Source organism: Kogia breviceps, chromosome 20, assembly GCF_026419965.1.
Source record: "Kogia breviceps isolate mKogBre1 chromosome 20, mKogBre1 haplotype 1, whole genome shotgun sequence".
In the NCBI taxonomy this organism is placed as follows: Eukaryota; Metazoa; Chordata; class Mammalia; order Artiodactyla; family Physeteridae; genus Kogia; species Kogia breviceps.
The window spans coordinates 1,899,529-1,926,236 of record NC_081329.1 but is presented as its reverse complement, the minus strand read 5'-3'; positions in this window follow the sequence as shown (position 1 = coordinate 1,926,236).

The window sequence follows — 26,708 nt, the reverse complement described above, 5'->3', positions numbered from 1 at the left end:
GATATGTTTAGTGTGGAAGTGTTTTTCTGAAAGACTGCTCTTAAATGTGAAATCCTGGTTTGATGGTTACAGCAGTGCTGAAATACATTTTTTTGCAGACACCCTTATTTGTTATCAGGACATGTATATCTGTTCCTGATATGCATTACATATATATTATATGATAAGTTTAATAAAATGAGTCATTTTATTGTTCATTAGCACCTTCAAGGAGGAAGAGTCCAGCATTAGCAGTTCCCAGGAAGCATACAGGATTAAGTGAATTGCTAAGATAAATAACAGGAGGGCACTCAACTGTAGTAACTCAAAGTTTCTTTTCAGGGTAGGGTGGTGAATAGTGCTAATAGTGATTTGTGCTCTAAGTATATAAAGCTCTATCTTTTTTTTTTTTCTTTTTCTTTGTAGTTTTAAAAGATGTATTTTACCAAAATGTATGGGAGCTTTTAAACAACAATAATACAGTTTATTTTGTATGTTGCTTCACATAAAACAGATGTTCAACATGCATGTTTAAGTACATGCATAATTGCTTTTATTAATAAACGAGCTTTTGTCAGATATTGCTCAGACATTAAAAACAATTAAACCTCTAAAATGCAACATTTTATTCATCTGCACTGACACATTCCAAAATGTCTGCTAAATCTAATTTTTTCAACATGGAGTCCAAAATAAAATATTTGTAATCTCTCATTTTACTATGATGTCTTTTGAAGAAAGTCTTGTGCCTTTTAATTAACTCTTACTATCTTTAAATCTGATTTTCTGCTTCTTTTTGAACATAATTCTTTTAGATATTTACTTATTTCTGTGTTTGCCTCCTTTTTCTGTCTTTCCTGTATGTCTTTTTTGTTGATAGCAAATATTTTTCAGTTTCCCCCCATTTAAAAAGACTGAACTGATATTAGTTCCTTGGGGAATCAAAACAAGGTATTATCTGATGATCTTGCAAGGTATTACCGTATTATTTTTCTGCAGCTTAATTACATCTTGCTATAGATTATAGTTGCACAAATTATACACACTGATTCAACCCAGCAAACAGTAGTTATATTAATAGTAGAAGCTGAAATTCAAATTTAAAAAGTGCTTTTCCTTTAAGAGCATAGTTTTCTGTGTCAAAACTGCCCATTAGGCAGAGTCACACTTTTGAATATCTATGTATCATATATAGAAAAATGTAATAATAAAGAACAAAAGCAAAACACCAAAAAATAGATGAATATACACAAAAATCACTTTGGGATCTCATTACAGAAAATATTTCTAATATCTGAGGAAGCTTTGCAATAACACATTTTTATATATGGTAGCAATATAAACATATCTGTAACGTAATGTAGCATTGACGGTCAGGAGTAGCCAGACTTCCTGGGTTTGAATTGCAGCCCTGCCTATTATTTACTATAAGACACTATTCAGGTTTATACTAATTACTATTCTCAATTTCTTCATCTGTAAAATGAGGATAAGAGAACCGCCTAATTCATAAAGCTGTTGTAAGGATTAAATAAAGTAGGGCGTATAAACTGCTCAGCGTGCTGCCTGGCTTGTTGTTAGCAGTTAATTAATATGAGCTATATTATATTTATTGAATTATACACAATTGAGTTCTTATATTTAACTTTTAATATCCGTTTCATGGAAAATAGTTGAAATGGTCCCCCAAATGATTAAATACTAAAAATACTAGTTCCCAGTTTTAAAAATTGTATGAATTTTAGCCCCTTGTACATATGAAGGAAAACTATGTCGTTTTAAATTATTTCGAAAGAGGATTTTGATTTACTCCTTGAGAATTTGCCAAAAAGTCAGTAGGATCAAGTAGACTTACCCTGCCATTCTCTTAGTTCTCCCTAAACACACGCACACCCTCACATACACACCAGAGAACTGTCCGTGTAATTCAGTAGCCTGTAAACCCATCACACGGGGTAGACGGTAGTAGGCTTGTGGCATCTTCAGTGGTGTTCAGGATCCGGGACTGCGGACGTGTCCAAAGGACGAGGATCTCATCGTGCACGTTCACTGATGTTCTGGGGCTTCATTTGATTGTTTGGTTCCTCTGTTTTCAAGCTTTTATTTACAAAAAGAGGAGTAATAGTATGCTCTTTACTAACGTTATAGAAACGCTGGGTGTATGCACACAGATTGTCTTGACTCTTGAGTCTACTCTAGATTAATCTGAACTTTAAGGATTAAAGAGAACAAGCAAGAGGGAACATCTGGCATACAGACGTGCCAAATAGCCTCGACATGGATACTGTTCACTTTGTTTCACTCAGGAATGGCTGGGACGTGGTGCGGAGAATCCAGTGTAGCTCCTGTGGGCTGAGAACTTTACCTGAGCTAGGAGGTAATGAAGCAAGTCAGGTCAGCGGAGCAGGAGCTGTGCACGTGTAGGGCAGGGGGGCATGGAAGGGCAAGGGGCCATCAGAACGACAGCACAAAACGCAGAAATGCAGGATTTGGACGTAACAGACCCAGTGTTTTCTTCTCCTCTCTGTAGTTCCGATTTGTCAATGAGAATTTGGGAGGAATTTATTTAAAAGACCATGAAAAAAAATATGTTAGAGAAAGAAAGAAAAACAGAACAGGAAATGGAAAAGGAAAGAAAGTTGATTTGTTTATTTGGTTTTCTTTTTAAGGGTTCATAAAGACAAGAGGAATGTTCTAAAATCATTTCAAAAGAAATACTTTTTTTTTTCATGTGTGAGGTGAATGGGAAAAGGAGGAAATTCAACTAAGTAATCTGTAGATAATCTGTATATCATCTGTACATAATCTATAGATCTGAGCATGTTAATCATCTGTAGATCTGAGCATATTGTCTTAGTAGGCTGTTACTCTAAGAATATATCAAGAGGTGTTTGGGGACATCCCTGGTGGCGCACTGGTTAAGAATCCGCCTGCCAAGGCAGGGGACGTGGGTTTGAGCCCTGGTCTGGGAAGATCCCACATGCCGCGGAGCAACTAAGCCCGTGAGCCACAACTACTGAGCCTGCGCTCTAGAGCCCGCGAGCCACAACTACTGAAGCCCGCGCGCCTGGAGCTCATGCTCCGCAACAAGAGCAGCCACCGCACTGAAGAGTAGCCCCCGCTTGCCACAAATAGAGCAAGCCCTGGTGCACAAACGAAGACCCAACGCAGCCAATAAATAAATAAATAAATAAATAAGAGGTGTTTGAATTGAAAAAGTTCGCCGAGTGTGTGTGAGTGTGAGTGTGTGTGTGTGTGTGTGTGTGTGTGTGTCCTCCTCCTTCAGAAAGGACAACAGTTGCTTTGCAACAGGCTGGTCTTGGGAGGGACCCTGATCATTAATTTAATTAGAATTGACCTAAGAGGGTATGTTGTCTTTAATTCAAATCCCATAAAACAAGTAGCTTCAAAGCAATAGAGAGATAAAGCTGACTTTAGAGGTGACAACGAGGGAAGAAAAAACCTCGAAGTATAAAGAGTGCTGTGTCATTCTGTTTACAAGTCAAGGGCAAAGATATTTCTTTTCCTCAGCATTGAAGCAAATGTGGAAAACTTAGTGATCTCATTTGTGATGTTTTTTTTCTTTTTCTATTTGAACACTTGCAGCTAAAACCAGAAAGTGAGTTTAGGATTTCACATAGTGTCGCATAAAATTAAAATAAAGCTGGCGAGCCAGGATGAGGCGAACCACGCTGGTCAGAGAAGGGGCGCGGCCGGCATAGGGGTCCTGCGCGCCACGGATGCGGCTCCGCAGCCCATTCAAATAAGTGGACGCGTGGGAAGGAACGTTATTGTCGTCATGCAGAACAAGGGCACAGCGTTGCCTCCTGAGAAAAAGAGAATCGTCAGTAACCTCTGTAAGGAAAAGAGTCATACCTACGCAAACTGGTTAAACACATATAATAAAAGTAGCTGGCATAGATTCAGCACTTCACAACAAAAGGGAGAAGAGAAATAAGGCAGCAGTGACACCTGCCCTTGTGAAGGCAGCGGTGTCCCGGGGGGATGCAGGCAAGGGGCCGCCCCGATGGGGGCTTCAGACAGTGGACGGCCGACCGCAGGGGCCCGTGGTGAGGCCCGAGGCGAGTGCAGTTTAGGTAAGCAAACAGCCAGGGAGAAACATTTAAACATTTGAAGGGAAGAAAAGGCATCAGGGAATTCTTCAGCAGAAGGGGGTTACTCTGAAATCTACAGCAGACAAGAGGGGGGCGGTGGGGTGGCCAAGGCCGGGAAATTAATGGAGGGGGTGATTAAGGAGGAGGAAAGTAACAGACCCAGCGTGGCCGGAAACAGAGTCTGAGAAAAAAGGATGCAAGAAAGAGGAAGTAACGCAGAGCTGGAGAGTAGGGCAAGCGTTAGAACATGCGGAATCCAAGCGGGGAGCGTAATTTTAAAGGCCTTCCGAGGGAATAAATAAGTATGGAAGACAGAACTGAGCGTAGCCACAGACAGAACGCCCGTGGCGTGAAAAGGAGGGTTTGTGGGCTCAAAGCAAGGCCTCCGATTAAAGGATGCAGAAACACGTGATTAAATAGCCAATGGCAGCCTTTAAAAAGTACCCTGGGTGAATGATTTTTTTTTTGGGGGGGGGGAGTAAAGGACCGTCTGACTGCTGGTAGCTAAAAAGACTTCTGAGTTCCGCCTGAGGGTTGCTGTTTAAAAGGAGTTTGTGGAGATGCGTGTTGGCTGCGAGCACAGTGCAAAGAGGAGGGGGGGGCTCAACCCTGGATATGGACCAGTTGAGCACAGACGATAAGATTTTTGTTCTGGAATCTTCTATCAAAGGCTGGTAGGGCGCCGTAAAAACAGATACCCCTAACTTGCTGGACACTTACTAGAAATCACAGAATGGCAGCAGGAGGGAACCGGCAGCGACGGTTTCCACATACGGAGCAAGAATCCGGCTCCAGGATGCGGCAGGAGAGCAGCGTGCCGGCTACAAAGTGCGGGAGACCGTGTTCGTCGCTCACCGCCCTCAGTGAGCACGTGACACAAAGGAGCTGTGCCGGGGGAGGTGAGGTTTAAATTACTTCCCTCACACCCCCCCTGGAGTTCTGTTGTCTGTCTCACGAACATGTGCAAATCAGAGCAGGAAAAGAGAATGTACCCTGGAACATTAAGGTCCAGATCCCATCGCAAGCCCCTCTCTATGCCCAAGAACTTCCCTTGCTGCGGACAAGGTAATGAAAGTGCTTAGGCTTTTGGCAAGACAAAGGAGCTACTGTCTAGATGTCTGGCCTTGGCAAGTTATTCAGTCTCTCTGAGTTTCTTCATCTATGAAGTAGGTGTGAAAACACTTTTCATTGCCAGCTTTTTGTAAAGATTTAGAGATCACAACGCACTCTAAACAAGTGGTTTTCTATACATGTTGTGCTCAATATTTAGTTTTCTTATGTAAGTTTTAAAATATATTGACTGCTACCATGTCCGAGGCCTCTCCTGTGTGTGTCTCTGTGTGTGTGTGTGTGTGTGTGTGTGTGTGTGTGTCTGTGTGTGGTACGTCCTTCGTCCCCTGTTCCATCCAAACAAGTAACACATATTTCTTCGTTTATGATAAGTTAATTCTTGGGTTTTTTGGCTGGAAAAAATTTTATTTTGTTTTGACTTTTTTCAGCTGGAGTGGGTTTTCATTGTCAGCAAATGCACAAGTAAATCATTAAGCAATCTTCAAAAGTTTCTTCATCACAGATTTGAGACTCTTGAGAGGATGTGCAGTGCCTGTCTATGAAACATAATTTAGTAACTCCTAGTCTCATATCTTGAACTAAAGGGCTTTGTGGTGGTTGTGATAATATTTAATAGCTCATGAAATTATCTTTCCATCTCACGCCTCTCCCCATGGACTGAATGAGCACACACAGCTGGCATTGTTCCTTGCCGCGAGTGGAGGGCCGTGGTACTCTTCAGGTGTATCATTCTTGGTTGTATAAATTCAAAGTGCAGGGCGGTTTTGAAGCTACCCGGCAGTTTCGCGAATGCCGGCAGATGGCCGTCGCCAGTGCGGAGAGTCTTGGGCAGTCTCCACAAATGCAGCTGCGCACCTCCGTAAGCCTGGCGCTCTTCCTGTGCCCTGTGTCCTTCCGTTTATCCTCCTCTCCCCAAATTTCGGGAGAGTGACTTGCCCGAGGTGAGTGCTGTTATAGGCGGGTGCTGGGTTTGAGGATTATCTCCCTCCTCTCAGCATGATAAAAAAAAAAAAAAAAAATCAGATGAATGGACACAAGAAAGAATGAAAGAGAGCTGACAGCCCAGTATAGACCAGTGAAAAACCAGAGTCAGGAAAAATCCAGGCATGTGGATTCAATAAAGTAAGGAATTCTAAGACACTTTGGAGGCTGGGGCGGGTGGGTGGGGGGGAGCCGCTCCCCTCTACACAGCCCGCCAGTCCTGAATTTGTCCTTAAGCCTGCATTAGGGTGGGAAATCTGCCACTAAATAATGAAAACTCTAAGGCATCCAAAAAATGAGATTACTATTGATGTACTCTATTTAAGAAAGCAAGAGCATACATTTTGTCATCAAGGACATTTTTTAAAAGATGATTAAAATCAGGGTAGCGTGCCATTTAAGTGTGTCGATTAAGTGTAGCCACTTTTCCCTAAATTTAAAATAAAACGATTGCAAATGCCATGTGATACATTACAATTTTAGATACATTCTAAGTTACGTACGACAGCTACTCTCTGAAGACGGAGAAGGAAGGGTCTTGTACAGCAGATTCCCTTCATCTCTGTGGACATAAAGGCCGAATTTTAAAAATTCTTGATAGAATCATAACTGTATTGGGGTCTGTAATGCAGCAGCTCCGTAGCATAATACTAACTGGACACTGTGCAGAGAGGGTGCTGCCTGCACCAGACCGTCAATTATGAAATATGATCTCCACTCTGAATTCAGCTCCAGTGGTAATACATGATCTCTAAATTAATTATTTTGCATTTCATGGCCCGCTAAGCAGAGTATCAAATTCCGAATTCTAAAACATTCCTTTTAGTGCTTTCGTTTCCTTGAGACAAACCACGATCACCTTCTTCTCTTTATTTTTGAATTGAGACCGAGATCGTTCAAGTCATGTTTATAATATGGGGTTTGACAGTGGACTGAAACAAAATTAAAACGTAAACATTGACTTTCAATTTAATTTGGAGAGGAAGAATTGTCATTGTAAATATGGTCAGTTCTTAGAACAAAATTGTTTAAAGTAAATTTCGTCATTCTTTTCATTCTGTACTTCTTTTTATTGATGCCACACCCTTCCTTCGTCAGATGAGTGCTAGGGGCTGGATAAGGTTATGTGTAAATACACTTTCCTATAAACACAACACCTCCAAAGATAGCATTTCATGGGAGAATTCTAATACTGAGGTAGACCTTAGGGGCGAGGGGCTGCTTCCTTATCTCCCTGCCTACCTCATAACATTGTAATAACAGCAAGCATGGTAATGAAGGGAAAAAAAAACCCTCCGACTTCTGTGTTCAGTACTATTCTGTGCCCTCTTACACAACTTGTCTGATTTAACCCTCCTAGCGGTTCTCCAAGGCGAATGTTGATAACCTGTTATCTGTAGACACCTTTGCTGAGATTTAGAGAGACGGCGCGCCAAGTCTTAGAGCAGCGTTGAGATTTAGTCTGAATCTGTTTGATTCTAAACTATGCGCTTTTCACTCTTTCAGATGATCTGGTGGGGAAGGTGTTTGTGCTCTTAGGCCCCAGTCGTGTCCCTAGGCCCCCACGTTGGAAACATCATCTGTTTTCTTTCCTCTTCTCACAGCCGCTACGGCACACAAATGGTTACACCGTTTTCTAACTTTCTATTTATCATCGTTATGGGCTAAGTCGTGTCCTCTAAAAACTCACACCTTGGAGTGCTAACTTCTGATACCTTAGAATGTGACGGTCTTTAGAGATAGTCAAGTTCAAACGAGGCCATTACAGTGGGCCCTGATTCACGGTAACTGCTCTCCTTGTAAAGAAGAAGTTTGAGCACAAATCTGATACAGAAGGAAGACCAGGTGAAGACATAGGGAGAAGATGGGTGCCGGCCAGCCGAGGAGAGAGGTCTCAGCAGAAACCAACCCTGCCTGTACCTGATCTAGAAGTTCTAGCCTCCAGAATCGTGAGCCAGTACACTCTTGTGTTTCAGCCATTCTGTCTTCAGTACTTTGTTACAGCAGCCCCAGCTGACTCATACGATCATCGTCTCTCAAACCCATATGCCCACCACGTGCATTAAAACTGTTTGTTTGTTTGCCTTCATTTTAGTGACGACATAGCACTTGGCACATGCCAGGAATGAATCTAAGCACTCTTGCTGTACTCATTATTTCTGAGCGATGCTCTGAACACAGGTAGTTCAGCTCCAGAACCTGTCCTCAACTCTGGGCTCTGCTGGTTTCGTGACCTCAGGTGTGGCCTCCATCTCTCTTTGCATGTTTAAACCAGTGCCCTTGTCCAGCGGTCCTAGCTCACCGAGGAATCTTAAAACACTTATTTGCAGTGTGTGTTATAACTTGCAGCCCAAGCTATGACAAAAGTAAATTATCAACAATTTAAAAAAATATTTTGTTTTTCTTATCTCTCTGCCTTTGACTTTATGGGCTTCCCTTTTATTGTCACCTATCAGAATTCTGTTTATTTATTTTTATTTATTATTATTTTTTTTGGCGGTAGGCGGGCCTCTCACCGCCGTGGCCTCTTCCGTTGCGGGGCACAGGCTCCGGACGCGCAGGCGCAGTGGCCACGGCTCACGGGCCCAGCCGCTCCGCGGCACGTGGGATCCTCCCGGACCGGGGCACGAACCCGCGTCCCCTGCATCTGCAGGTGGACTCTCAACCTCTGCGCCACCAGGGAAGCCCCTAGAATTCTGTTTAAGACCCAGCTCGTTTGCCTCCCCTTCCAGCCAGATGTTTCCTCTCCCTCCAGTAAAATGCTTTAGTTCTTTGGGCCACACATACACACTTGCACACATACACATTATAATTTCCACATATGTCTATGGCAAAACAAGGTTACTAGCTCTTTCAGGGTATAAGCTGTATGTTACGCATATTGGTGTTTTTCACACTCTAATGCTTTGATCGTTACATTGGTTTGCTAGGGCTGCCATCACAAAATACCGCAGACTGAGTGGCTTAAACAACAGACATTTATTGTCTCACGCTTCTGGAGGCTGGAAGTCCGAGATCGAGGCGTTGGCTCCTCTGGCTTTTCCCGAGGCCTCTCTCTTCGGCCTGCAGAAGGCCGGCTTCCCCCTGTGTCCTCACATGGCCTTTCCTCTGGGCACTCAAATTTGTGGTGTCACTCCCTCTCCATATAAGGTCACTTGATATAGTAGATTAGGGCCCTGGCCTTATGACCTCATTTAACCTTGTTTACCATTTTAAAGGCCCTATCTCCAAATATAGTTGCATTGGGAGTGAGGGCTTTAGCATATGAATGGGCGAGGATACAATTCACTCCATAACAATCACAGAAAGCATTTAAGAGTATTCCTTTAACTTAATGCTGACCGGTTGTAGGGTATGGTGTGCTGGTACATGTTTAACTGCCAGCTCTGGGGGTAGCTCTGATTTGTAGTGTTTTCTGATTTCCCTCATGCAAGTAAGTACATCCACCGTGTTGGAACTCAGGCTATCAATATGCCAACTGGCTTGCAGTTTTTGCATCCACCCCAGTGATCCAGTTTGAATGGGTACCAGGGGTCCACTGACTTATACCAGGGTCTTTCAGGGCTGTTGGTTAAAAAAAAAAAAAAGGTGGGTGGCGGGGGGAGGTATGAGGTGTGCTGTGTTTATGTTTTTACTTCCTTGTGCACCCCCAAAATGGAACCTCCAACTTAGAAACCAAGCTGCGTTAGGGGGAAAGAAGTTAGATTACTTACAAATCTAAGTCTGTAGGCCAAAATTCAGACTTACTCTGGGAGCTGTGTTTCAGATGATGCTTGTCTTTGCTTGGGTGCCCGTTAAAGTTGAAAACTGATAAAGTGTCACTTCACAAGGTGACATTTGAATGGACGGCACATTAAATTAAGGCATTAAAAATGGATTCCCCGGGGCTTCCCTGGGGGCGCAGTGGTTGAGAGTCCGCCTGCCGATGCAGGAGACACGGGTTCGAGCCCCGGTCCGGGAGGATCCCACGTGCCGCGGAGCAACTAAGCCCGTGAGCCGTGGCCGCTGCGCCTGCGCGTCCGGAGCCTGTGCTCCGCAACGGGAGAGGCCACGACAGTGAGAGGCCCGCGTACCGCAAAAAAAGTAAAAAAAAAAAAAAAATTGATTCCCCGGTTGGCAGCTTGATCATTACCGTTAAACCAAGTAGTTCAAGTAAAGCCTAACCCAATCAGTAACGCTACTTTTAAATGCTTTACGTGTTTTGATAAGTTGTTCATTAGGAAAAATTTCCATTTAGCACAAATAAAATAAATGCATCCCTCAAAGAAGCACATTTTTAAATTTTCTAAACACTGCTCCTCACTACTATGCAATATAGATTCAGACATTACCGAGAAAAAGAATGTGATACTGTACATAACGCTTTGTGTAGTCATGGATCCAGAAACACACTCTGTAATAGTTTGGTGCGGCTTGAATGCCTTGACCTGTGTAAGGAGTGGTATAAAGGCTATCAGTCATGGCAGACGTCCCTGAAAACGCGCGTACGGACGCAATGCTCCGTGCAGGCACCACAACCCAGAAAGCCCCACTGTAACAATTTGGTGTCTCCTGGGGGGTTTAATCAGTCCAGTCCGGAGTGCAGAGTTTATCAATCACCGCAGGCATCACCGAGGAGAGACGCTGTATGCCTTGGTCAGCCACTCTCACCTGCAGCTCGGGCTCCAAAGGTGCTGTACCGCACTCCAGCTCCTGGCCGCCAGCCCGCTGGATTTCACGGCTGTCTGGTTGCTTTTCCTTGCAAGAATATGACGGCTGCTGCCGGGTACGGACCCTGCAGTAGAACCTCTTCAGCTACGAAGAATAGTTATCTTCAAACGTCAGTGTAAAGGCTGTGATCTGTTCGTTGGAGCCCTTCATTTACAGCATTTTTTAATGTATTAAAACACTTCATATGTAAGTGCTGGCATTATATTAAGTCACTGGGGATTGTCAATATATTTTTAAGTTGTACACATTTTATAAATATATATAAAATATGTATGTATATCATAATTCAGGTGTGGGGTTTTGAAACAAGTGTTTACGTTCTAAAAAGGAGTTCGAAATGGCTTCGCATGAATAATCTTATACACCGTGTAACTGTCAAGATATTTTTGTTTCTCAAAATTTTCAGCGTGATAAAATAGCTTGAAAATACATCCGCTAGGCTTAGACTCATTCCAGATGGGAATCAGTCAATATTCCTTGATTTTGTAGGTCAACCGACCTCAGATTTTTCCTTGTACCTGGCATTCCTCTGTTACAGAATTATTATCTCACACGTTATCTTCCATTAAAATAGAACCCTCCTCGTCACTATTTGAAGATATCAGCACTTGCCTAAGTTCTTTTGTACAGTTAAATGTATCAGATTCTTTCTAAGTGATGGCTGGTGGTAGCTGAAGGGAGGTTTTGATTGGATTAGGGAGGTGGAGTAAAAATAATAAAACAGTATTGACAGAGAATTCTGTGTGGAGGGTTCTCAGTATCCAGACAGTATTAGAAATATTATAAGGCTATCTCTGTAAGAGTGGTACAGTCACTTGATAATATTTAAAGTCTCTGCTGTGTAACTTCAGTCATTGCTTTGCGCACGTGCTCTCTCTCTCTCTCTCTCTCTCTGTCTCTCTCACACACACACACACACACACACACACACACAGCACTAAGCATCTGTGTTCTTCAAAGCTAGAAAGGGAAGTGAAATACATGTCACAGACAATGATGGTAACTGTTACATTTCCAGGTTTCTGTTGATGTATTTGCATATACAGACATATAAAGACTCTAAATACATCCCTCATGGAAGCACTCTAGCTGTCTTCTCAAACCATTGCTATAAAGGGACCATGATTCTGGAGTTTACGGTTGAAAGAATGAGTATTTTACCATATAGTGGGTTTTAGAAAAGTCATTCGCCTAATTACCATTTTAATTTGCTGTTTCCTCCCTCCCTCTCCATCCCGCTGTTCCTCCTCTCCCTCCCTCTCATTCTGTCTCCAACTACTACTCACCCTCACACACCCTTTTTTTTTTTTTTTTTTTTTCCCGGTATGCGGGCCTCTCACTGCTGTGGCCTCTCCCGTTGCGGAGCACAGGCTCCGGACGCGCAGGCCCAGCGGCCATGGCTCACGGGCCCAGTCGCTCCGCGGCATGTGGGATCCTCCCGGACCGGGGCACGAACCCGCGTCCCCTGCATCGGCAGGCGGACTCTCAACCACTGCGCCACCAGGGAAGCCCCACACACCCTTTTTTATTCAGCTTGCTAGGATGTATTGTCTCTCATTCTCTTGCACTTCAGATGCAACTTTTACTTTTCTACTGTCCTCATGCCATTCATTTTCCTCAACTAAGAAAATGTTCTATGAATTAAGGCTTTTGTACTTGACTCTGGAAGCAATTCATAGTGTGACTGAATATAATGTAGAAGATTCAATAAGTTTTATACCAAATAATATATGTTAGTGTTCAGTCCCTTCAGTTTGATCTTGTTTAGGGTTAACAGAGTGAAAGGAAGCACAGTAAAGTGTAATAACTTATAAAGAGTAAGACTGTATGTCATAACTATATAAACTCAGCAGTAATTGATATGCTGAAGTGTTCTGTGACACCGGGAGCTGCCTTGACTTCAAAGCCTGGTTCACAGCTTTATAGCAGGTGACCTCATTCGCGTAACTTCAGTTCTCTCCTTGGTAATATGAGTATAATGGAAACAGTAGTAGGGTGGTCCGTTTTCTAGTAACACTTCTACCTAAAATGATTAGTCTGAACAAACCATGGGAATCGCATTCTTCTAACTGGTCACTGGCTTGTGGTAAACCGTGGTAAGTGTTGGCTATTATTATTATCCTTGAAGTAATTATTATCTGAGAAATCAAAATTGTATATTTTTCATTTTCTCCTTTTATTTGAGGTAACAAACCTTGGTGACAGAACTATCTAGATCTTGATTCACAGGTTTTATTTTTGGCTAACTTATAATGGAAATAAAATCCCCTCTGTTAGCTCTTGTTGAATTTGTAAATACAATTGGTGAGATCAGTTTTATTAAGAGCTAACAAATCCAACAAAAAGCAAATATTTATTGAAGAAATAAATAAGATAGTATAGCCAGTTCATTCCAGTTTATAAATGTCTGACTTCTTAAAGATTCAATTCATTTTTTAAAATATCACTCAGAATCCGATTGGAAGAAACAAACATCAGTGTCGCGGTGGCCACGCATCGATTTCTAAGGTAATCTGTACTGTAAGGCTATTGGCTTTGTCTGATATGCACCTGGTCATATTTCCAGGCGAGTTTATATATTTTCTCTATAAGAAAAAAATTACATTGAGTTTCTGGTGCTAGGTATACTCAAAGTCTTTTGTCATTGGAAAACTTTCCCCTTTATTCCTTGTAAGATCCAGTTTGTAATATAAATGCTCAACAAAACTTCCTTCAGAAATAGTCTTCATAAAAATAAAATCATTACGTTTGGGGATTTATATTAATAAACCGTCTTTGAATGTAGTTTTTTTTCCTAATACATCTTTATCGGAGTATAATTGCTTCATAATACTGTGTTAGTTTCTGTTGTACAACAAAGTGAGTCAGCCATATGCATACATACATCCCCATATCCCCTCCCTCTTGCGTCTCCCTCCCACCCTCCCTATCCCGCCCCTCTAGGTGGTCACAGAGCACCGAGCTGATCTCCCTGTGCTATGCGGCTGCTTCCCACTAGCTAGCTGTTTTACATCTGGTAGTGTATATATGTCCATGCTACTCTCTCACTTCGTCCCAGCTTACCCTTCCCCCTCCCCGTGTCCTCAAGTCCACTCTCTACGTCTGTGTCTTTATTCCTGCGCTGCCACTAGGTTCATTGGCACCATAAGACCCATATAGTAAGCGTTCAATACATAAATGCTCAACAATTATATATTTTCTTTTTCATCAGCTGTGACTAAGCAAATCCATTATGATAATGCCTTCAGTCATCTCTCTGTATTCTGTGTTTATATTAAAAACCAGTTTTCACTGTTCTCTCTTATCTGTAAACATAGATCCTATTATTTTTCTTTCTTCACAAGTCTTTTCTTACAGAATCAGCACTCCTTTTGTCCCATATACTTCCATTATATTGTCCACAAAGACCTGTAGCCAGGATGAGGTAAATTGCCAGCACCGACAAAACCTTCCTTGGTGCGCGTGCTATGCGACGATCCACATTATCGGTGCCGGTGGGACGGGGTCTCATCTCGTTCTGCACCCCACAGAGCTCTCCACTGACCTCTGAGGACGTTCAGCTTTCACACACGCTCTGTACTCTGCTTCATTCTTCTCCCAGATGTAGGTCAGCCCCATCCCATAGTTCCCGCAGCAAGCGAGTGTTCTGATGTTATTTGATTTCTGCAGTATTTCTTTGTGGAATCTTTGTATATGCAGGCACGTACCAAGAAATGGAATTTTCTCCTGTTTTTTCCACCATGTCTATAGGGGGTTCAGCTAAGGGAGGAAACACTTGGCTTTGGCCCCCATAGGTCTGATGAAAATTAGTAGCTTTTCAGGATGGTTTACTAGATAGTGAATACTTAACATACAAGCTCTGTTGATCTGTCCCTGGTGTTAAATGTGAACTATTGAATCTACAATATCCCGCATAGGTCCAAAATGTCATAAAGCGCCTCAGTAAGTATTAGTTAAGGCTGAACTACATCATAACGATGAGAGAAGCACGAAAAGGACCGGTCCTTGTAGACCGTCGTCTTCACCCTCCAGTCTCAGTCTCAGATGATGAATTAGTGGGAAGCCGTTCTTAAAGAGGGAAATGAGTAGGGAAGCAGGAGTCCCTGTAATGAAATGCTTCTGTTTTTCACTAGGGCATATAAAAAAGCACATATGATGATGGATATTTGGTCCTATAATGATTCTTGGGATATTCTAAAAAGATTCATCTGCTACATGCAGGAGAAAGACATGCATAAGTACTCTCAGAGAGTATAAGAAACAGGCTTCAGTTCTTTGTGAAGTAAAAGATTAAAATTAGGGCCAAAATGAACTTTATGGTTACATAAGTACTTACAGTGCTTTTCAGAGCAAAGCAGTTTTGGCGTCATAATATCTAGGTTTAAATCCTAACTCTGATACTTCCTTGTTTACTCTCGAGCAAATTACTTACATATGTCTCTCAGTTTCCTCATCAGTGAAACAGGAATAATAAATACATCTACTTGAGAAAGCTTTGCTAGGGCTAAATTATATAAGGTTTGAACTTTTAATAAATAATGCCACATGAGCAACCCAACACATATTTGCCGTGAAGTATTGGGGTGGAGACAGATAAATTCCACAGGAAACACTTGCTCAAGTCTTCGGACTGAGTCATCGTAGGAGGTAAAGCTGTACAAGTTCTAGCTGGCAGTGTTTTGTGTCTCGCAGCTGATGAAACACAAATTGAATAAAATCTTACCTGGACGTCTTCAGCAGAGTTTTAAGTCAACACGAATGCTTGTTTATTGCGCGTGCAAGGCCTGCGCGTCCTGTCTGGTTGGAAGCCTTGCCGTGTAAGTTCACTATGCTTTCAGTCTTGCTTTCAGTCTTGAAATTATCTTTAACAAATTTCCCATCCATTCTTAGTCGATAATAGGAAATCCGATCATCCCGATTTTATGAACTTGCCTTATTTCCTCAGTAAGAAGAACGCAGATAGATATCTTGTTATTCCCAGCCGCATTACATGCTCTGCCTCGAAACCTCATTCTCTTGGTCAGGTGGCCAGATAGGAGACTGACATTTTTTAACGCACTGGAAGGATGTGATGTTTAACTGGCGAAGTCCATCAGGCTGACGCAGGATTGGACACGGCCTGGTTATTTGAACAGCTGATACACGACCACGGTAAACTCTGCTTCAGTGATGGCGCCTCTGTATCGAGTGCGTGAGGGGGAGTTGCTGTCCGTCAAGGGCATCTGGAGCGCGCGGCCAGAATGACCCCGGTGACGGGTTCTTTAACCCTTTTCAGATACAGCCTTTCACGTGCATGTTACAGCAGAACAAACACCCTTGTTAAAATAGCACTGAGTTTTAATTTTTATAGAGTGATAATTATTTTAAACAGCTAGCATTCTTTCTTCCTCCTCTCATTCTCCAGAGCATTTGTTTCTCGTGCTTTGTAATATTTTTAATAAAGGTGTAAAACACTATGTGCAGTGATTGAAATCGGCTTACATCTTTGCATGATGATGGATATTTGCATGAGCCTTTTTCTAATAACCACGGATCGTAGCTGTAGAAACGCGCACTGAATAACTCCCATGGGGCAGGTAAAGGGGGAAAACCGTGTGTGGGAGCCTCTAGGGTTCCTTCTACAGTTCACTCACTGTTAATGTGCTAAAAAGTGGAGAGCGGAGAAGGGGAGGATTGTGCTTATTTGACTTTTATGTGTAATTGTGAATGTTCTCTCTTCTTTGTCATTTTCTGTGTCAGTTGCTGGGAAGGGAAAAGAAAGAGGACTGTAATGGTGTGAGCAAGGAACACTCTTCCCTGACTCTCCCGTCCCCCCCTCCGGCATGCACCGCAGAAATCAGACCCGGTAAAGTGTGGGAGGCAGACAAGCTGTATCACTTTTGAATCGCTGGACGTGGTAGGAAGGATTATATGGCCTCCCGTGTTTGAATTCAAAAATAGCTCCTTTGTTCAAAAAAGTATTATTATGAATTTACTGTGTGTAAGACTCCCACGGCTACAGTCTAGCCTGTGTGGAAAATAGAAGGTGCGGTTCTGTGTTCCAATTGATGTATAATAATAATGATAATAATAATAAAAGGATCAGGTAGAGCACGTAAGTCTGTGGATGGTTGTCATAGAGCTTCATGCTTACATATTTCAGATATGAGAGAAACGGGCAGTTTGGAGGCAGCCAATAATGATATACATGAAAGCACAAAATGGGAAAGTATACGTAACAAATGATAAATGCTATTGATAAAAATTAATTATTCCTTTTAATGGGAATACCCTAGGTAGATAAAATACAACATGTATGTTAAACCAGTTTTGCCGAACTCGTTATTGAAGGATTTGTATCGTCGACAACATGGCCACATATTCTTGCCCACCCTAGCTGTACCTGTATCCTTGTACAGGATCAGTGAATTCTATGTGAGAGATGATAGGTCCGTTGAAAGTCTGAAGGCTAATATATCAAAAGACAATGTGTTCGGGCTTCCCTGGTGGTGCAGTGGTTGAGAATCCGCCTGCCAGTGCGGGGGACATGGGTTCCAGCCCTGGTCTGGGAAGATCCCACGTGCCGCGGAGCGGCTAAGCCCGTGCACCACAACTACTGAGCCTGCGCTCTAGAGCCCCCGAGCCACAACTACTGAGCCTGCGCTCTACAGCCCGTGAGCCACAACTACCGAGCCTGTGCTCTAGAGCCCGTGCGCCTAGAGCCCGTGCTCCGCAACAAGAGAAGCCGCCACTCGCTGCAACTAGAGAAAAGCCCGCATACAGCAACAAAGACCCAACTCAGCCAAAAATAAATAAAATAAATAAGTTTATTTTTTAAAAAAAGATGACATGCTGTCTGAACTGTGGATGTTCATGTTTACTGTGAGTCCAGTCAATGCAAGATAATACTGCCAGTCGCTTGGGCGCTGGTGGGCTTTCACGTCTGGTGACAGTTCATTGTCCCTAATTCTCTAAACTGAACACAGCCATCTGCCCCCAAATCAAAAGGACTCAAGAGTTTGTGGGGGAAAATGTTTGGGATCTGAGCCACTGCACAAGGATTATTTACGAGAAGAGCGGTTCAGCAGAGTGTCTAGGGAAAGAGAAGGTAGATGTAAGCTCATGGTTGGCTCAGCTGGAAGAATGTATTGTGGGGAAGGGGTACAGTTACTGACGACAGCCTCCTGGCTTTGCTGTTAGTTAGTCCTTATAAATAAAAGTAAAGTTTTTAGAGGTAAGACCGAGAATTTAAGAGCATATAGTTTATGTTAATAACTTAATGAATTTCCTGGCCTGTCGCAGTATGTTTCTTATTTCTTTAGTTATTTACCGTCTAAAAACATGTTGAGTTGACATTCTGCCCTAGGTATCACCTCCTGTACCTCAAGGCCCTGTAATTCAAATCCGGGTGGTTTGGGTTCTCAGACTTCTTTCACCCCCCTGGGTCTCTCTGTCTCTTAACATTTGAATAAAAATGTCCGAGCATCTCATTTCACACAGAGCGGAGAACCCGGGGCCTTTCTTTTCCCCATTCACCCTACTTTATCCAGCCCCGCACGCTGCCTCTGTCCCCTTGTTCAGAAGATCACTAATACAAGATGCTTCCGGATGTTCTGGAACCGCGGAAAGATACTGCGGCGAATCAAAATACAGGGAGCTGCTTAAGGTCTGTGTTTCGCGCCCGAGTTCTCCCGTTTACAGTTTCTGCCCGTCAGCCCCTTCACGCCAGCGGCCCAATGATGAGATGATTCCTTCTAGAACCCCACCCTAAACCGTCCTCAACTCTTCCTGCCTCTCCCTCCTCCCAAGTCCGCGACCCCTCTCTCCAGAACTGCACCTGGAAACTCGGTGCACCTGGAAACTCTTCTGCTTCGTTTTTCGGAGCAAATGTGTCCTCTCAGCCACCCAGGCTGCGCTCAGAAGGGCTTCTTTTGTAAACCAAATGGCTCATGCAGACTCACGCGTTCATTTCCTTAAAAAATAAACTGGAGATATATTTGTCCCTCCCCTCTGCCACCAAATAACTCGATTGTTTTTTTTCCCCGTGTGTCTTTGTCCTACTGGAAACACAGTACCTCCTCTCTGGCACGAGCTCTCGCTGTCCTTTCCTGTTCTTGGGGCCTCGGGGCACAAGCTCTCATTGCCCCTGGCTCACTACTCCCACCCACCGAGTAGCCTCAGAATAAGGCGGTGTCTCTGCATTCAGAGGACCAGTGACATGGGTAGTTGCTTTTGTAAATTTCTTTCAGTCCTGCTGACAATAGGAGTATAGACAGGGACTAACAAATACAACTAGCAAGAGAAAACTACTAATAACTTATTCCTCTGAACAAAGAAAACCCCCCAAATATTCTGTTTCTCAAAAAAAGCCAGCTGTGTGTATATATATATACATATAGGGTTTTGGGTTAGGTTTGTCAAGTTTATGAAGCTTTTTAACAAGCCAGGCTTTGGATTATTGAGTCATTTATTTAAGTTTTATTTCCTTTTTATTAATTCTACTCATATCACAATATTCCTTTCTACTTCCTTTAGACTTATTTTATTGTCCTTTTTGAGCCCCCAATTTCGGATACTTAGTTTATTTCATTTTCAGTTTTCCTTTTTTTCCCCACTTAACCATTTAGCACTGCAAATTCCTCTCCACGCGCCGCCTTAATCCACATCCCACAAGTTTTGATTTGTTATTGATCAGTTGTAAGTGATTCCTAAATGCCTTTGTGATTCTCCCCTAGACCCATGAATCTGTCCTTGATTGTTTGTTTATTTTGATTTTTTTAAATTATTGATTTATTTCTTAAATGAGCTGTAGTCATTCAGTGTAGTCTGTATGAAATTTAAACTTTGACATTTGTGGATACGTCTTTTATGGCCTGGGACCGTGTTTCTCAAACCATCTCGTTGAAGGAACATTTTCTTGTAAATGTTCTATCTGTCTTGGACACTGCTTTCGTAAAATGCAATAAATTGAAAAGTAAGTGTCACCATAAAAATAAAAGTTTAAAAATGATGGTGGCCCAAACAGCTAACATTAGAATCCACAGGAAACAGCCACGTGCAGATAAACTAGCTTCACTGCCGGTGCCCAGTTGTGACCTTTAAAATGTTATCTTTAACATAATCGTGTTCTCAGTATCTGTGACCCCTATAAACCCAAATCATTTTTGGACTTCACACTTCTCTTGTAGAAGCCTTTCAGGATGCTGATAAAATGGTAATATAGGAGCATTTAAGTATGCGAAGAAGCGTCCTTAGTGAATAGAACACTCAGAAACAGCACAGGCATAGAGGCAATTATGGCACTTAACATTCCCAGTGCCACTGGGGCCACCTTTAGTGCAGGGTTTATGACTCAGCTTCCCAGACAATTTGAAAAGAAATGTGTTTCGTTAAGGTTTTCTTGGATGCTTTCTTGTTATGTTACGTATGCTCTAGGGGGTATTGACTGCAGTGGACCTCCCCACCAATACCGAGTGAAGTTTGTAGCAGCAACTGAAACACTGGAGCACAGAACATTCCATGGTGTTTCCTGCAAACTGTTGATACATCGTAAATGTCATATTCCTACGAAAACGTGGTATCTAGTATTTAATGAATTACTGAATAATGAATAATTTTCTTTAGCTTTTACAGGCCCTTTTGAAAATTATTTAGAAAGTACAAGTTACATTCTTGTGGACTTGCTCATCAGTGATTTTATGTTTGTATGTTTTTTTTTTTTTTTTTTGCGGTACGCGCATCTCTCACTACTGTGGCCTCTCCCTGTTGTGGCCTCTCCCGTTGCGGAGCGCAGGCTCCGGACGCGCAGGCTCAGCGGCCACGGCTCACGGGCCCAGCCGCTCCGCGGCACGTGGGATCCTCCCAGACCGGGGCTCGAACCCGCGTCCCCTGCGTCGGCAGGCGGATTCTCAACCACTGCGCCACCAGGGAAGCCCTGTATGTATTTCTTTATGCTATCTTTTCTAGAGTTTATTTTTCCAGTTCTGTGACACTAGCTGGTAGTGCCATATATGTATCTCAGTTTATTTACTTAAAACTATATAAGCTTATTTGGCGAAAAAATACATTATTTTAACAGAAATAGGTAATGCATATTTCTAGAATAGTACATTCACTGGAAACATAGTATATACAGTTGCAAAGCAATGGAACTCAATTTTCTTAGTTCTATAAGATAATCAAAGTTTTAGTCTGTGAATCTCAAAGAACACAAATTACACAGATGGCAGTCCATAGGTAATAATGTGTTTTTTTGGTTTTTTATAAATTTACTTATTTATTTTGGGCTGCGTTGGGTCTTCGTTGTTGCGCACGGGCTTCCTCTAGTTGCGGCGAGCGGGGGCTGCTCTTCGTTGTGGTGCACCGGCTTCTCATTGCGGTGGCTTCTCTTGTTGTGGAGCACGGGCTCTAGGTACATGGGCTTCAGTAGTTGTGGCTCGCGGGCTCAAGACCGTAGGCTCGGTAGTTGCGATGAGGCTCAGTTGCTCCGCGGCATGTGGGATCTTCCCGAACCAGGGCTCGAACCCGTGTCCCCTGCATTGGCGGGCGGGTTCTTAACCACTGCGCCACCAGGGAAGTCCCTAATTTTTTTATTTGGAAAAGTATTAACTTGAAAATAAAAATGATCCATAATTATCCATTCTTAAAAATAAGATTAGAAATGATATTTTATATATTTCCTTCCAGTCTTTTTTCAATTTATTTTAAGTGAATTAAGAGCTTACTGTGCATTTTATTTATGTGTGTTTATGAAAACAAATACCTGAACTAAATAATAAATTACTGAAACAATTCCCTGATAATTACAGAGAATTCTCATGTTCTTTATGGTGCTAAAATTTAATTAGCCTCTAATTCTTTGTAACTGTACAATCTACTAACCATCTCTATTGATTTTTCAACAAATAAGCATGCTCGTGACCAGAAGTCACATTTTGTTCTATAAACTGTTCTTCCTTTTTCAGACCTTTTTTTTTTCTTATTCCCGCCAGAGACTGGGGGCAAAGTTGCTATTCTATTGCAAGGATTCTAGTTTCGGACCCTGCAATGATTCATTTGGGTGTGGAATTATTTCCCTTGAAAAGTGACAAGGGAGTGCTAAGATGGTAAAGTCATAATTACTTCCTTCGGCAGCAGTAGTTTAGGGAAAAGCTCAGAGACATACGGGCTGAATATTTAGCAGACGGTGATAATGGTGAGGTCACAGATAGGCCTCTGTGGGACGCTAGCAAAGCAGTATTGCAGGGAAAATTGATTGAAATCTTTGCCCAAAAGAAAAGGGAAAGGCAACTACAGTTACCAGAGTTAGGGACTCAAATTAGGAGCCTCCAAAAGGAGCACATGAAGGAGGGTAAGGCTAAAACTAATTGATTTAGAAAATGCCAAGGGGAAACTTAATAGGATTCTAAATGAGAGAATGGAGTATCTAATAAAGCTCAATAAGAGCAAGTTTTCTTCCCATGGCAATAAAGCAGATACTATCTTGGCCTGCGAACTTGAGGGAGAATACAGTGGAGACTAATTAGGGAAATTATGGTACAAAAAGGGGCCCCTCTAACCCCAGTGAAACAAGGACCAGCATTCTTCTATATTATTCTTTCCCAGACACATATAGCATTAGAATTTGTGTGTTGTTTTACAGTTTCTAGACGCAGTCCATTACCGTGAAATGTAATTTACCTCATTCAGTGTGCTGTTTCTATGTCTGTATCTTTATGACATTTCCATGCCTACTCTGCACACGTGATGTGAGGTTTGGGACACGAGGTGAAAAGGCCACCCGACTGGGGATGAGAAGACATTTTGTCTGGTCTTGCGATACCCACAACTTGTTAAATAATGTTCCGAAGTTCCTACAGAGAAGGGCAAGCTCCTGACTCTTCTCCATTTGAGTTTGACAAAAGCAGCTAGAGAGGAAAGCAGTAAATGTTGTAATAAAACTGTCAGAGAGCCCCTGGGGCCAAAGAAGAAATGAGAAAAAATAGAAGAAAATAATAATAAAATGATTAAATCTATTCACTTAAGATGACCTGCTCAGTGTCAGATGGTAATTGATGAGCTAAACTTTGTCAAGTGCATATCATACCAGGTGTTTCCTTGTTATAAGAGAAATATCAATACTTTCTTTCCTCCAATGGCTCAGGATCTAATTGCAGACCAGCAGATAGGGAAGAGAGAACAGTACTAAGCAAAATATGGTTTTTCCACTTATCATCTGTGTATATCCCAGTAACATCATATATCCTCAGTTTCTTTATCTGAAAAATGAGCATGATGATGTTGACGCCGAGGGGTTTTGCCCTGATCACTAAACGAGAAGAGACTCTTCTAAAGCACCCAGTGCGTGTTAAATAAATGGTATTTTGTGTACTTTTGGTTAGTTTACTTAATAGCGTTTATCCACTATTTTTTAAATGTCCAAACTATAAGTACAAGTAGCTAAGTTAATCCTTCCTTCATGCATTTATTCCTTCATGCAGTGATGATCCACAACACACGTCCCTGGTAGTCCAGAAATCATCTGTCTTCAGGACGTTCAGTTTTTCATTTGTAAATGGTAAATCATCCCGGTAACTGGGACAAAGTGAGAGAGTGCCATGGACACATACACACCACCAAATGTAAAATAGACAGCTAGTGGGAAGCAGCCGCATAGCTCAGGGAGATCAGCTCGGTGCTCTGTGACCACCTAGAGGGCTGGGATAGGGAGGGTGGGAGGGAGACGCAAGAGGGAGGGGATATGGGGACATATGTATAGGTATAGCTGATTCACTTGGTTATACAGCAGAAACTCACACGCCACTGTGAAGTAATTATACTCCAATAAAGCTGTTAAAATAAATCAATAAATAAAAAGAAATTTTTTTAAAAGTCTACAGCACTCAGTATTCCCAGGTGGTCTCCCATCCAAGTACTAAGCAGGACCGACCCCGCTTAGCTTCGAAGTCAATTTTTTTTTAAAGTGGGTATTACATGTTTATATGGGTTAGTGTTAAGGATTTTTAGAAACATCACTTTCACATTTGAATTTAAACCACTCTGTGAAGTGGGCAAGTCTATGAGAAAAAAAAAGAACAAATGTTTAGAAGAGGTGAAATGCAGAAGGCAAAACATATGAAAGGAATTTTTTACGTTAAGATGCTGCCAAGGCAGGAAAGTAGAAGGCTTAGATACGTGTGTGTGTGTGTGTGTGTACTTTTATGAAATGCGCATTATCAAAGCATGGAAACATTTAGAAAGCGTAACTGCACTTCATCCAGTGAACGTGTGCTGCACCGCCAGTCTGTTCAAAGTCAGGTTCTAGCAGAGAAGAGACGAGGAAGAAAGATGTCTGCACACTGCCCGGGGGACGGTGTGAGACGTTTCATAGGACACGCTGTGAGAGGGAGACCCCGGCAAATCTTCCGAGGCTGGCTGAGCTGCCCGAAAAGTGTTTGAGACCTTCGGATGCAAACCGTACACTAGGTTTTAATTTGATCCGCCTGAGTATTTGGCCAAAACATGCTTTCCTCTGTTGTGCTGACTTTCTGGTACTAAAATTCTTAGAGATTCTCTTAGCCCTCTGAGGGAGCGTAATTGGCGGTGACGTCTGGCTACAAATATGGTTTCCTTTTGCTACACTTTTATCTTCTATCCTTAACTTGGCTTAAGAATAGGGAAGCTGTTTCTTCCTTCGGACAAGAAGTTGAATCTAATAAGTGCAACATTGTTGCTAACACATCGTGGTCAGGCTTGCTTCAAGTGTGGGAAAACTAGTCACCATTTATAAGTTGTAATTTGTAGGAGATCCTCCTACAAACTGGTCTGTCACCGCAGCGTCTGTTTCGTTGTGGTGCGGCCGGCGTTCGTGCGTTTACCCTGGTCTCTGTGATGTCACTTAAAACGCGCTATTATTTTGTCTGAATTATATCCATTTGGGTACCTTAAACTGATACAGCATTTACATTTCCTCATTACTGGTAGAAGTTTTCTAGGAAAGCTCGATTTATCTGGAATTATTTGATTTTTATTTAATTCATTTATTTTTAAAACATTTATTTATTTGCCTGAGCCGGGTCTTAGTCGCGGCCTGCGGGCTCTTTTCGTCGCGGCCTGTGGGACCCGGCTCCCCGGCCGGGGATTGAACCCGGGCCCCCCGGCCCCCGGCGCTCGGATGGAACCCGGGCTCCCCGGCCGGGGATTGAACCCGGGCCCCCCCGCGCTCGGATTGAACCCGGGCTCCCCGCGCTGGGAGCGCAGGGCCTTGATTGCTGGACCACCAGGGAAGTCCCTGTACGATTGTCAACTTATCTGAAATGTACTGGTCTCTACACACATTTTTGTGGGAAAAGAATCCCAAAATGCATACTCCTTGGAAGAACTATTGATACGCGGGCCTCTCACCGCCGTGGCCCCTCCCGTTGCGGAGCACAGGCTCCGGACGCGCAGGCGCAGCGGCCACGGCTCACGGGCCCAGCCGCTCCGCGGCACGTGGGATCCTCCCGGACCGGGGCTCGAACCCGCGTCCCCCGCATCGGCAGGCAGACTCCCAACCGCTGCGCCACCAGGGAAGCCCTAGCGTGCTATTCTTCTTTAAATCTTATATTCTCAAAGCTTTTCCAGTTTGAACCCATGTCAGAACTGAACCAAATGGCTGTATCTATGAGAACATTTAAATTAAACGATAATAGTAATGTAGTTACTTCAATTTTATATACTGATCAACACATAAAAATCTTTATATCAGAGCATCTATCAACATGATAGCAGATGGTTATCAGAGGCTAAGTGGGATATTGATAATAAGCTATAATTTAGGGCAAAACTGATTAAATGTTTGAAGACATAATAATCTTACTGTATAAGAGTCACATTCATCAAGTGCTTAATTATGCATAGCACCGCGCAAATTCTGTACAAAAGAGAGCTTGATCTTAATAAAAGAATCATCCAGGTCGTAGAAAATGATCCTGCAAATTCTGATTGTATGAAGTTACAGAAGGGAAAAGAAACTAGGAAGCAGAATAGAATAGCCTTGTTTGGAATGAGTATATCCATAAACTACAGATGAGAGAAAAAATTCCCTTTACCTCTATGGGATTTACTTGTACTTTGCATTGATAAGAATAATTCCACTGATAACCTGCAATCTCATTGGCCACGTGGTCCCTTTTGGCACTAGTGTTTGTCTCTCAGAGTTCTAAGTTAAATAAAATACCGAGGCCGTCTTGGGCTCTGAGAATATTTTGGTGTTTTAAAATGTACGGTTCAGTCATTTCTGGGGAAAAAAAAATAAGGTTTCGTTTGTTTTGAATTGGTTCTCGGGATTGGGGGAGGAGCAAAACTTTGGTTCAGCTACAAATTAGATTATTTTCAGATTGCAACAAATTAGAGCCACCTGTTCCGGTTTCTAATTCACAGTTCAGGCTTGGTATTTATAAACACAAGGACATTTTGGAGAAAAATTCTGATTGTGACTTTAAAGCATATTTCCAGGTCTCTGCTGAGCACTCTCCCATGTAAACGGGCTGTGCTAATGTGTTTGACTAAGAGTTACGGTTGGAATCGTTCTGAGGTCCCTTCTGCTGCTGTGCAAATAGATAGAGCTCAGGCGTCTCTATGTCCCACTAAATATTGCTAGTACAATTCCTTGTGTTATTAACATATCATAAAATAGTATTTGCTTTCAAGTCCACTAGAGTCAAGAAACGTAAAACTGCACTGCTTCAGACTGAACTGACCACAGGTCTAGTCCACACTGAATTATAGAGAGTTTAAAAGAAATGCTGCTTTTTCACTGTACTGCAGGTCCCTAATAGATTATTAAAGGAAACGGAGATGAATGATGTCTTGTGAGCCCTGTTGTAATAATGTCCTGGAGTGCATGCCATGGAA